The sequence below is a fragment of the Dendrobates tinctorius genome, unplaced genomic scaffold (genome assembly GCF_039654945.1).
Source record: "Dendrobates tinctorius isolate UK_male_01 unplaced genomic scaffold, ASM3965494v1 ptg000126l, whole genome shotgun sequence".
NCBI lineage: Eukaryota > Metazoa > Chordata > Amphibia > Anura > Dendrobatidae > Dendrobates > Dendrobates tinctorius.
The window spans coordinates 4,046,510-4,059,821 of record NW_027361794.1 but is presented as its reverse complement, the minus strand read 5'-3'; the positions used below and the strand labels follow the sequence as shown (position 1 = coordinate 4,059,821).

Sequence of the window (13,312 nt, the reverse complement as noted above, 5' to 3'; positions counted from 1 at the left end):
TATGGGAAAGATTTCTTCAGGTTAAATGAGGCTATTGCAGAGCAACATATAATATGGGATACTATGAAGGCATACTTAAGGGGAATTTTGTTCAGAGATGTCTCAAGGCATAAGACTAATTCTAGAAACTCTGATAAAGCGGTGATGGAGGAATTGAGGGCAGCAGAGGAAGCACTGAGCAATCAATGTTCAAGAGAAATACAAAATCGCATGAAGATAGCTCAAGAAGAGGTAAACAAATTGCATATGAGGAGGGTGGAGAGGTTGAGGGCTTTCCAAAAGGAAGCTTTTTATGAGGAGGGTGAAAAAGTGGGACACTTGCTCTCAGTGGTGGCTTCTGCGTAACATGACTCTGCGCACGTATGTGCATTAAAATCAGAGAATGGAAATGTGATGCAGGGGGAGCAAATTTTAGAAGTCTTTCGGGCATCCTATAGTAAGTTATACTCCTCGAAGCTATAGCAGGTGGAAGGGGAGATTAACAGGTTTCTAGGGGAGGTTTACCTTCCCAAACTGAGTAATGTGGAAAGGGAATCGCTGGATGAACTGCTTTCAGAGGAGGAGCTGAGGGAGGCCTTGGTGTCCAGTGGGGGAAAGGGCTCTGGGGGCAGACGGCATCCCAACTGAGGAATACAAATTCCTCAACGAAGAACTAATAACCAAATTGATAGGGGTTTTCAATGAGTCGTTGGAGAGGGGATTGTTGCCTGCTTATATAAGGGAGGCCATTGTCGTGGTCATCCCCAAAGCGGAAAAAGACCCGCAGCTGCCAGAGTCTTATAGACCAAAATGATTGTGATGCCACAGTTATTATGTATTACATAACTCCCCTATTAGGAGCCCATTGTGTAGGTTTCGGAGGATAAAATCATTATTTGGTGAATTAGTATGGTTGGGAAAAGTCCGAGAGTTAGACAGGAAATATTGCAGAGGCCGAAGGAAGAGGGGGATCTTACACTCCCTAATCCATGGATATATTTTAGATCTGTACAATGCCAGCACCTCAAAAGATCTTGGGAGACGTCAGGGAAGGAACAAATACCTAGTAGTTTGAGGTATATAATGAAGACTATGCCATTGACTATTGCCAATTTTAAAAAAAATTGGGATCTCAATACCATACTATCAATCTTATTCATAAGATATAGCAGAAAATTAAACAGATTAGGAGGTAACGGGTTTCAATAGATTTTCGCCTATCTGGGATAACATTTACTTTCAGGAGTTCAGCTGTGATGCTTCAGGGGTTTGGCAGCGTCCGAGAGTGGACCCTCTGGGTCGCGGAACTGAGGCCCCCGGGACGAGCGCACCAGGTGGAACCGACCCCTATACAGGGACCGTTAGGGGCAGGCCCGCGGGGGGTCAGACACCGCTACAGCTGGAACCAAGAGGGGCGGCTTGAAGGACCAGAGTGACCACAGGCAGGACAGAACGGCTGCACCGGAAGCAAGGTAGGGGCTCCGTGAGGAGAGCGCGAGGAGAGATACTGGGCTGTTAGTACCAGAGACAAGTAGGACGACAGACAGACAGCAGGCAGGGGAACAGGACAGGGAACAGGAAGACACTAGCGGGCGGCACGGAAACGGAGAACAGGGAACGTAGATTGCGGAACACGGACTGGCAGGACGGAAGACAGGCAGGGAGAACAAACAATGGCAGCGACGGCAAGGCTGGAACAAGGGGAAACCACAAGACAGAGGGAGAACCTATAGATTAACCATAGGCGGCCAAATTAGTGCAGGAGGACACACAATAACCAGGCGTCTTCCCCTTATGGGATACGCCTGATATATCCCCTGCTGGCAGGCGATTGGCTGACCACTAATCGGCCGCCGCCCACCGCAGGGTTAAACAACCCGACGGGTGCGCGCCCGCGTCCTAGTGCTCATGTGCAGGCTAGCAGCTGCCCAAGAAACAGGAGGAGGAGGAAGCGCGCGACAGGCCGGGTAAGCGACTGCTGCGGGAGGACCCAGTGCCAGTGGGATGGCGGCGGGCACAGCCGCTGCTGTTACATCAGCCATATGAAGGGTTTTGGTGAGTGGGAGGAGATGGGCATTAGTTTGATAGGTCAGTTGATTTACCGGGGAAAGCTTAAATCATACGAAATGTTACAGGAGGAATTTCAGTTCCCAGGGTTGGATCTATATCAGTATACCGTAGATGGGTTCAACATGTGTTTCAGTCTCAAAGCAGAAGAGGGCCTCTCGAGATTCAAACGGATCTCACGCTAGATTTTGTACTTAAAAATAGTGGCAATATCGGAAATATATGCAACCCCGGCAAAAATTATGGAATCACCGGCCTTGGAGGATGTTCATTCAGTTGTTTAATTTTGTAGAAAAAAAAAGCAGATCACAGACATGGCACAAAACTAAAGTCAATTCAAATGGCAACTTTCTGGCTTTAAGAAACACTAAAAGAAATCAAGAACAAAAAATGTGGTAGTCAGTAATGGTTGCTTTTTTAAACCAAGCGTAGGGTAAAAATTATGGAATCACTCAATTCTGAGGGAAAAAATTATGGAATCACCCTGTAAATTTTCATTCCCAATACTAACACCTGCATCAAATTAGACCTGCTTGTTAGTCTGCATCTAAAAAGGACTGAGCACACCTTCGAGAGCTGTTGCACCAAGTGGACTGACATGAATCATGGCTCCAACACGAGAGATGTCAATTGAAACAAAGGAGAGGATTATCAAACTCTTAAAAGAGGGTAAATAATCACACAATGTTGTAAAAGATGTTGGTTGTTCACAGCTGTGTCTAAAATCTGGACCAAATACAAACAACATGGGAAGATTGTTAAAGGCAAACATACTGGTAGACCAAGGAAGACATCAAAGCGTCAAGACCGGAAACTTAAAGCAATATGTCTACAAAATAGGAAATGCACAACAAAACAAATGAGGAACGAATGGGAGGAACCTGGAGTCAACGTCTGTGACCGAACTGTAAGAAACCGCCTAAAGGTAATGGGATTTACATACAGAAAAGCTAAATGAGAGCCATCATTAACACCTAAACAGAAAAAAACAATGTTACAATGGGCTAAGGAAAAGCAATCGTGGACTGTGGATGACTGGATGAAAGTCATATTCAGTGATGAATATAACAGGAAAGGGGGGTGAGAGGACCATGCATACCAGGATATAGGGGTGAGCGGACTATGCATATCAGGATTGGCGGGTGAGGGGACCATGCATACAAGGATAGGGGGTGAGAGGACCATGCATACCGAATAGAGGGTGAGGGGACCATGCATACCAGGATGGGGGGTGGGTGAGAGGACCATCCATACCAGGATTGGGGGGTGAGGGGACCATGCATATCAGGATTGGAGGGTGAGGAGACCGCAATTTTCAAATTTTGAATTTTTATTCTGTTAAACCAGAGTGTTTTATGACACAAAATAGAATCATAGAATCATAGAATCGTAGAGTTGGAAGGGACCTCCTGGGCCATCTGGTCCAACCCCCTGCTCAAAGCAGGATTCGCTAAATCATCCCAGTCAGATGTCTGTCCAGCCTCTGTTTGAAGACTTCCATTGAAGGAGAACTCACCACTTCTCGTGGCAGCCTGTTCCACTCATTGATCACTCTAACTGTCAAAAAGTTTTTTCTAATATCTAATCTGTGTCTCCTCCCATTCAGTTTCATCCCATTGCTTCTAGTCTTTCCTTGTGCAAATGAGAATAAAGTTGATCCTTCTACAATGTGACAGCCCTTTAGATATTTGTAGACAGCTATTAAGTCTCCTCTCAGTCTTCTCTTTTGCAAACTAAACATTCCCAAATCCTGCAACCTTTCCTCATAAGACAGGGTTTGCAGACCGGTCACCATTCTGGTCGCTCTTTTCTGAACTTGCTCCAGTTTGTTGATGTCTTTTTTAAAATGTGGTGCCCAAAACTGGACACAATATTCCAGATGAGGTCTGGCCAAAGAGGAGTAGAGGGAAATAATGACTTCACGTGATCTAGACTGTATGCTTCTGTTAATACATCCTAGAATTGCATTTGCCTTTTTTGCTGCTGCATCACACTGTTGACTCATATTCAGTCTGTTATCTATTAGTATACCCAAGTCTTTTTCACATGTGCTGTCACTTAGCCCTATTCCTCCCATTCTATATATGCTTTTTTCATTTTTATTGCCCAGATGTAGTACTTTGCATTTCTCCCTGTTAAAAACCATTCTGTTAGTTGCTGCCCACTTCTCCAGTTTATTTAAATCTTTTTGAATCCTCTCTCTCTCTTCTCTAGTATTAGCTATCCCTCCTAGCTTTGTGTCATCCGCAAATTTAATCAGTTTACCCTCAATTCCTTCATCTAAATCGTTGATAAAGATGTTGAACAATACAGGGCCCAGGACAGAGCCCTGTGGTACCCCACTTGAGACATTCTTCCAACTGGATGTGCAGCCATTTACGCCCACTCTTTGTGTCCGATCACTAAGCCAGTTATGAATCCACCTAACAGTTGCCTTGTCCATTCCATACTTAGTCATTTTTTCAATAAGGATTGTATGAGAGACTTTGTCAAATGCTTTGCTGAAGTCAAGATATACTATATCTACAGCATTTCCTTGATCCACCCAATCAGTGATACCATCATAGAAGGAAATTAAGTTAGTCTGACATGACTTACTAGTTACAAAACCCATGCTGACTCTGTTTAATCACTTCATTCTTATCCAGGTATTGATATACATGTTGTTTAATAATTTGTTCAAAGATCTTTCCTGGTATAGAAGTCAGACTCACCGGCCTATAGTTGCCTGGGTCCATCTTCTTCCCTTTTTGAAGATAGGAACAACATTTGCTCTTCTCCAGTCTTCTGGCACTTCTCCTGTTCTCCAAGAATTTTCAAAGAGTATGGAGAGGGGTTCGAAAATTTCTTCTGCTATCTCCTTCAGTACTCTGGGGTGTAATTCATCTGGACCTGGAGACTTGAATTCATTTAGGTTAGCTACGGTAAGTGTTTCCTCACTATCTTTCTGTTTATAAATATCCTGGATTCTTCTATTCCCTTAATAGGACAGTGAATAACAGTTGATGTTACATTTCCTTTCTGAGAGAAAACAGATGCAAAATAGGAATTTAAAAGTTCAGCCTTCTCAACATCCTGTCTTACCATTTCATCATTTTCATCCTGTAAAAATCCTATAGCATCTTTGACCTTTCTTTTACTTTTGACATATCCCCAAAATCCTTTATTATTGCTTTTGACATCTCTTGCAAGCCTCAATTCATTTTCAGCTTTAGATAATCTGATTTGTGCCCTGCAGGTTCTGCAGACAGCATTATATTCTTCTTTAGATATGCCTCCCTCTTTCCATTTTATAAACATTTTTTTCTTCCTTTTTAGCATGTGCTTAAGTTCTGTGTTCATCCATCCTGGTTTCCTTAAATGCTTCCTATTCTTCCCTCTTTTCGGAATTGTTAACAACTGTGCTTTGAGAATTTCATTTTTCAAGATTTCCCATCCTTCCTGGACATTTTTGTCTTTAAGGATATCCAGCCATTGGATCCCTCCAATTCTCTTTCTGAATCCTTTAAAATCTGCCTTTCTGAAATCTAACCTTGATGTCTGAGTCTTCACAGGTCTTCCGCCTCTAGTTATCCAAAATTCTAAAATAGCATGGTCGCTACCTCCTAGGGTCCCAGCCACTTTTACCTCCTCAACCATTTCCTCCCTGTTTATAAGGATTAGATCCAAGGTAGCAGTTCCCCTTGTTTTCTCCCTTACCTTTTGGAAGATAAAGTTGTCAGCAAGAGAGGATAAGAATTTCCTTGACCTGTTAGTTTTGCCTGAGAGAGATTCCCAACAAATGTCTGGATAGTTGAAATCTCCCATGACAACTATGTCATATTTTTTGGAGAACTTGGCCATTTGATGCATAAAGAGTTCATCCATATCTTCAGCTTGCACAGGCGGCCTGTAGTAAATGCCTACAATGGTGTCCTTTCCATTGTTCTGTCCTTGTATTCTTACCCAAACAGTTTCCACAGAACTCCCAGTCTCTAAAGCTTCAATCTCTGTGCAGATATACGTGTTTCTAACATACAATGCGACACCCCCTCCTCGTTTATCAAGTCTGTTTCTTGCAAATAAGTTGTATCCTTCTAGTCTTGTATTCCAATCATGTGTATTGTCCCACCAAGTTTCAGTGATTCCAATGACATCATATTTCTTTTCCTGTGTTAGTAGTTCCAATTCTCCTTGTTTGTTGCCCATGCTTTGTGCATTAGTATAGAAACATTTTAGTTTGTGATTGGTTTCTCTTTCTCCAATGTTTTTATTAATTAGATTCTTTCGTCTTTGTTCTTCCTTTCCACTTCTAATAGCAGAGTTCTCAATAGCATTTGTCAGGTGTATGGCTTTTTCTGTAAAATAGTTAATATATAACATTTCCCACATGTCTACTTTACATCAGCACAAATTTGGAAACAAAATTTTTTTTTGCTAGGAAGTTATAAGGGTTAAAAGTTGACCAGCAATTTCTCATTTTTACAACAAAATTTACAAAACCATTTTTTTAGGGACCACCTCACATTTGAAGTCACTTTGAGGGGTCCATATGGCAGAAAATGCCCAAAAGTGACACCATTCTAAAAACTGCACCCCTCAAGCTACTCAAAAGCTACCTTCAGGTGCTTCACAGGAACTAAGGCAACGTGGAACAAAAATTTTCTTTTAGCATCACTGTTTGGGCGCATGGCAGGGCTCAGAAGGGAAGGAGCGCCATTTGACTTTTTGAATGGAAAATATGCTGGAATATTTAGCGGTTGCCATGTCGCCTATGGAGAGTCCCTGTGTGCCTGAACATTGGAGCTCCCCTACAAGTGACCCCATTTAGGAAACTAGACCCTCCAAGAAACTTATTTAGATGCATAGTGAGCACTTTGAATCCCCAGGTGCTTCACAAATTGATCCGTAAAAAAAAGGACTTCTTTTCACAAAAAAAATCTTTTAGCCTCAGTTTTTTCATTTTCACATGGGCAACAGGATAAAATGGATCCTAAAATTTGTTGGGCAATTTCTCCTGAGTACATCGATACCTCATATGTGGTCATAAACCACTGTTTGGGCGCACTGCAGGGCCTGGAACGTAAGGAGCACCATTTTACTTTTTGAATGGAAAATTAGCTCCAATCGTTAGCGGACACCATGTCGCGTTTGGAGAGCCCCTGTGTACCTAAACATTGGAGCTCCCCCATAAGTGACCCCATTTTGGAAACTAGACCCCCTAAGGAACTTATCTAGATGTGTGGTGAGCACTTTGAACCCCCAGGTGCTTCACAGAAGGTTATAACGCAGAGCAGTGAAAATAAAAATTCATTTTTTTTCCTCAAAAATGATTTTTTAGCCCGCTATTTTTTATTTTCACAAGGCTAACAGGAGAAATTGGACCACAAAAGTTGTGGTGCAATTTGTCCTGAGTACGCTGGTACCCCATATGCGGGGGGAAACCACTGTTTGGGTGCACAGCAGGGCTCAGAAGGGAAGGAGCACCATTTGACTTTTTGAATGGAAAATTAGCTCCAATTGTTAGCAGACACCATGTCGTGTTTGGAGAGCCCCCGTGTGTCTACACTTTGGAGTTCCCCCACAGTTGACCCCATTTTGGAAACTAGACCCCCTAAGGAACTTATCTAGATGCATAGTGAGCACTTTGAACCCCCAGGTGCTTCACAGAAGTGTATAATGCAGAGCCATGAAAATAAAAATATTTTTTTTTCCTCAAAAAATGATTTTTAACCCACAATTTTTTATTTTCACAAGGGTAAGAGGATAAATTGGACCCCAAAAGTTGTTGTCCAGTTTGTCCTGAGTACGCTGGTACCCCATATGTGGGGGGGACCACTGTTTGGGCACACGTCGGAGCTCGGAAGGGAAGTAGTGACGTTTTGAAATAACGACTTGATGAAATGGTCTGCGGGCATCATGTTACGTTTGCAGAGCCCCTGATGTGCCTAAACAGTTGAAACCCCCACAAGTGACCCCATTTTGGAAACTAGATCACCCAAGGAACTTATCTAGATGTGTGGTGAGCACTTTGAACTCCCAAGTGCTTCACAGAAGTTTATAACGCGGAGCCGTGAAAATAAAAAATCATTTTGTTTCCACAAAAATATTTTTTTTAGCCCCCAATTTTTTATTTTCCCAAGAGTAACAGGAGAAATTAGACCCCTAAAGTTGTTGTGCAATTTTTCCTGAGTACGCTGATACCCCATATGTGGAGGTAAACCACTGTTTGGGCACACGTCGGGGCTCGGAATGGAGGGAGCACCGTTTGACTTGTTGAACGCAAGATTAGCTGGAATAAATGATAGTGCCATGTCGCGTTTGGATACCCCGTGATGTGCCTAAACAGTGGAAACCCCTCAATTCTAACCATAACCCTAACCCCAACACACCCCTAAACCTAATCCCAACTCTAATCCTAACCACAAGCCTAACCCTAATCCCAACCCCAACCCACCCCTAACCCTAATCTTAACCCTAATTCTAACCCTAACCCTAATTCTAACCCTAACCCTAATTCCAACCCTAACCCTAATTTCTCCCCTAACCCTAATTCCAACCCTAATCCTAACCCTAATTCCAACCCTAACTCTATTTCTAACCCTAACCCTAATTCCAATCCTAACCCTATTTCTAACCCTAACCCTACCTCTAACCCTAACCCTAATTCCAACCCTAATTCTAACCCTAATGGAAAAATAAAAATATTTTCTTTATTTTATTATTTCTGCCTGGCTATGGGGGTGATAAAGGGGAGGTGCATTTACTTTTTTTTATTTTGATCACTGTGAGATTTTATCACAGTGATCAAAATGAAAAAAATGAATCTGCAGCTGGCAGGTCCAGGCGGGCGCACTGCGCATGCGCCCGCCATTTTCCAAGATGGCGGCGCCCATGATCCGGAAGGGCGGGACACCGGGACGGCCAGGGAGAAGTCGGAGGCACCGTGGATGGTAAGAGGGGGGGAATTGGAAGGTGGGGGGAGCAGAGGGAAGGGGGAGGTGAGCTGATGGTAACGGCGGCGGCAAATAGCCGCCATCCGTCGGTGGTGGGGGCCGATCGCCCCCGCCAGTCAGTGTGGGGGGGTCGGGTCTCGGTCTCCAGCCATGCCCGAAGCTATTGCAGCATCGGCGATGGCTGGACTGTAATATTTCACCAAAGTTCATTGGTGAAATATTACAAATCGCTCTGATCGGCAGTTTCACTTTTAACAGCCAATCAAAGCAATCGTAGGCACGTGGGGGCTAAGCCATGCCCCCAGGGGTTAACTATGAAGTGTACTCTGTGTGCCGACCGGGTGACCTTTCAGTGACCTTGGTCACCCGACACGCATGGGGGCAATCAATTCATGACGCTGCATAAGCGTCATGGGTCGTATTGGCATAGACTTTCATGACTCCTATGTGGTGTCAAAGTTCGGGAAGGGGTTAACTTGGGGGGGACCAATTCTAGATATTGCTTTGGGACCTGTGATTTCTATCTACACCACAGTGTATAGGATAGTACAGTATAATAAAATTTTTATGGACCTGACTTAACTAACATTGTGCAGGGACTCGGTTTTCCATATAGTGACAAATATTTCTTGTTGCTAAAACTGTGATTTTTTTTTCACGTTTAAACCTTTTTAAACCCCTCTTATTAGTGCGATCATAAAACATACAAGCCTCTGATGGCTCCTGTGATGCACTGTACTACTGTAGTGCCGTGTATCATCACTGCCTGTCAGTATAATACTAACGTCCTCATACACATGAGATAAGTGTTGGCTGAACGGTCATTTGGCAGACGGCTATCTCTCCCGACTCCCCCATACACACAAATATTCCAGCTTTCCTGTGGTCTGTATGAGAGAGTCACCTCCAGACTCCTCTAGCGGAGGATTATCTACAGGAAGAACAAACAGATTAGCCTCTGAAATTCAGGAAGCCAGATCCTTCTCTGCCCTGACATCATCTGTCGGGAGGCCCCTAAATACAACCCCTGGCAAAAATTATGGAATCACCGGCCTTGGATAATGTTCATTCAGTTAATTTTGTAGAAAATAAGCAGATCACAGACATGGCACAAAACTAAAGTCATTTCAAATGGCAACTTTCTGGCTTTAAGAAACACTAAGGGATCTCTCTGCAGCATTCGACACTGTGGATCATCAGCTCCTCCTCACTATGCTCCGTTCCATTGGCCTCAAGGACACCGTTCTCTCCTGGTTCTCCTCCTATCTCTCCGACAGCTCCTTTACTGTATCTTTTGCCAGTTCCTCCTCCTCTCATCTTCCCCTTACTGTTGGGGTCCCCCAAGGATTGGTTCTAGGCCCCCTCCTCTTCTCCTTGTACACTGCCCCTATTGGTCAAACAATCAGTAGATTTGGTTTCCAGTACCATCTCTATGCTGATGACACCCAATTATACGCTTCTTCTCCTGACATCACGCCAGCCTTTCTAGAAAACACCGGCGATTGTCTAAATGCTGTGTCTAATATCATGTCCTCACTATATCTGAAACTGAACCTGTCAAAGACTGAACTCCTGGTGTTTCCTCTCTCTACTAATGTACCTATACCCGACATTGCCATTTCTGTGTGTGGTTCCACTATTACTCCCCAGCAACAGGCCCGCTGTCTTGGGGTCATACTTGATTCCGAGCTTTCCTTTGCCCCCCACATTCGATCACTGGCTCGCTCTTGTCATCTGCACCTCAAAAACATTTCTAGAATTCGACCTTTTCTTACCTTTGACTCTGCAAAAACTCTTACTGTTTCTCTTATTCATTCTCGTCTCGACTATTGTAACTCTCTTCTAATCGGTCTCCCTCTTACCAAACTCTCCCCTCTGCAATCTGTCTTGAATGCTGCAGCCAGGATCATATTCCTCACCAATCGTTACACCGATGCCTCTACCTTGTGCCAGTCATTACACTGGCTACCCATCCACTCCAGAATTCAGTATAAACTTATTACCCTCACTCACAAAGCCCTCCATGGCTCAGCACCACCCTACATCTCCTCCCTTGTTTCAGTATACCACCCTACCCGCGCCCTCCGTTCTGCTGATGACCTGAGGTCATTTGTCCATCTCAGAAATCTGGAGACGTGCGGAAGGTCCCGGCTGCTATAAAAGGCGCGCATGGCTGTTCCGCCATGCGCTAGTATAGACATACTTGCTGCTGAGTGAATGTTTGATGGATGCATGATCTGGTGAATGACTCATTTGAAACCCCTTCCCTTTGATAATACGCTGGTGTGAGGGATTGAGTTACTACCAGTGCCAGCGCGCTATTGCTCCATACTCAGCTGCTAGCGTCCGACATTGTGCCTGCGCCATAGCAGTGTCGTTGAGCGGCAGTATTCACGCCGCGCTGCAGTAGCAGCCCACTTGAGCGTTCGCGGCTGCGACGCTACATACTCGGACACACGCAGTAGGTCGAGAAGGACTAAGTGAAACCATCTTGATCTATTACTGTAACCGCTTACCGTGTGTGTTATTGCTCTGAGCTCCTGTGCCCCTAACAGGCTTAGTACTTTATGTTTTTGCCATCTCTGTGACTAAACAGCGATTGCTTTGCGCACCAAGGTGAAGGCTAACCCCGTGTGCACCTCCGCCATATTGCTCTGCCACTATCTAGCAGCGGTTATACCACGGTGGACCCCGAGCGGCGAACGCACTTTATTTATATTTTTATTTAGTGCTTTCCGCCATTCCTTACAAGATGGATACATATGGGATAGATACATAGATATATCTATCCATATATCTTTCTACACTCACTGGCCACTTTATTAGGTACACCTGTCCAACTGTGTGTTAAGACTTAATTTCTAATCAGCCAATCACATGGCGGCAACTCAGTGCATTTAGGCATGTAGACATGGTCAAGACAATCTCCTGCAGTTCAAACCGAGCATCAGTATGGGGAAGAAAGGTGATTTGAGTGCCTTTGAACGTGGCAAGATTGTTGGTGCCAGAAGGGCTGGTCTGAGTATTTCAGAAACTGCTGATCTACTGGGATTTTCACGCACAACCATCTCTAGGGTTTACAGAGAATGGTCCGAAAAAGAAAAAAAATCCAGTGAGCGGCAGTTCTGTGGCCGGAAATGCCTTGTTGATGCCAGAGGTCAGAGGAGAATGGGCATACTGGTTCGAGCTGATAGAAAGGCAACAGTGACTCAAATTGCCACCCGTTACAACCAAGGTAGGCAGAAGAGCATCTCTGAACGCACAGTGCGTCGAACTTTGAGGCAGATGGGCTACAGCAGCAGAAGACCACACTGGGTACCACTCCTCTCAGCTAAGAACAGGCATCTGATGGCTACTTTCAGCAGGATAATGCGCCATGTCATAAAGCTCGAATCATCTCAGATTGGTTTCTTGAACATGACAATGAGTTCACTGTACTCAAATGGCCTCCTCAGTCACCAGATCTCAATCCAATAGAGCATCTTTGGGATGTGGTGGAACGGGAGATTCGCATCAGGGATGTGCAGCCGACAAATCTGCGCCAACTGTGTGATGCCATCATGTCAATATGGTCCAAAATCTCTGAGGAATGCTTCCAGCACCTTGTTGAATCTCTGCCACGAAGAATTGAGGCAGTTCTGAAGGCAAAAGGGGGTCCAACCCGTTACTAGCATGGTGTACCTAATAAAGTGGCCAGTGAGTGTATATCTACCCATAGATATATCCATAGATATATCCACATCCATGTTTATTAATGAACAATATTTTTTATTTAAAAAAAAAAGAAAATGGCGTGGGCTCCCGCGCAATTTTCTGTGCCAGAGAGGGAAAGCAGATGGCCGAGGGCCAATACTTGTAGCCTGGGAAGAGAGTAATACCCATGGCCCCTTCCCAGGCTATGAATATCCGCCCACAGCTGTCTGCATAACCTTTACTGGCTATTAAAATAGCGGTACCCCCTGTGATAAAACACTCCGGGATCGCCTTTGCTGGGGTCAAAGGTCACGTGCGTTCAGCATGAAACTCAGGCGCACAGCCGGGGTCCGGGTATAACTGAGACTGGGTCAGGTTTATTAAAGATGAAAGCAATGCATAAAGAAAAAAAGCATAAAACAAATCTTTGCCTGTCCGGCACTAACTAAACAAGGTACAACCTAACTACCAACTGGTGGGCTTCTCCCATCCAGCGAAACCACAGTTGCAGTGGGCACTGCTTTCGCTCATCTGTGTCTCTCACACAGACAGGCTCTCTGTGTTCCCAGGCTGAGACACTCACACAACCACCTGGCATCCTTTTATATCCGCCTCCCATTATTCATTAGTCACCAGGT

At 44.5% G+C, this 13,312-nt stretch overlaps 2 protein-coding genes across 6 annotated transcripts in view; both read left to right on the top strand.

Moving 5' to 3' along the window:
* Positions 1–13,312, top strand: part of LOC141047266 (uncharacterized) — an 801,716-nt gene that overhangs the window by 103,173 nt on the left and 685,231 nt on the right. The gene's annotated exons all lie outside the window — the stretch shown is intronic.
* The window catches only part of LOC141047237 (uncharacterized), a 69,619-nt gene that overhangs the window by 46,646 nt on the left and 9,661 nt on the right, over positions 1–13,312 (top strand). Inside the window, exon 1 of one of the 5 annotated variants that reach the window (XM_073542220.1) lies at positions 1,428–1,451. The exons of the other annotated variants lie outside the window; for them this stretch is intronic. The gene's annotated coding sequence lies outside the window, so the exon portion shown is untranslated. Of the gene's footprint in view, positions 1–1,427; positions 1,452–13,312 lie in introns of those variants that run through there. 5 annotated transcript variants of the gene reach the window in all.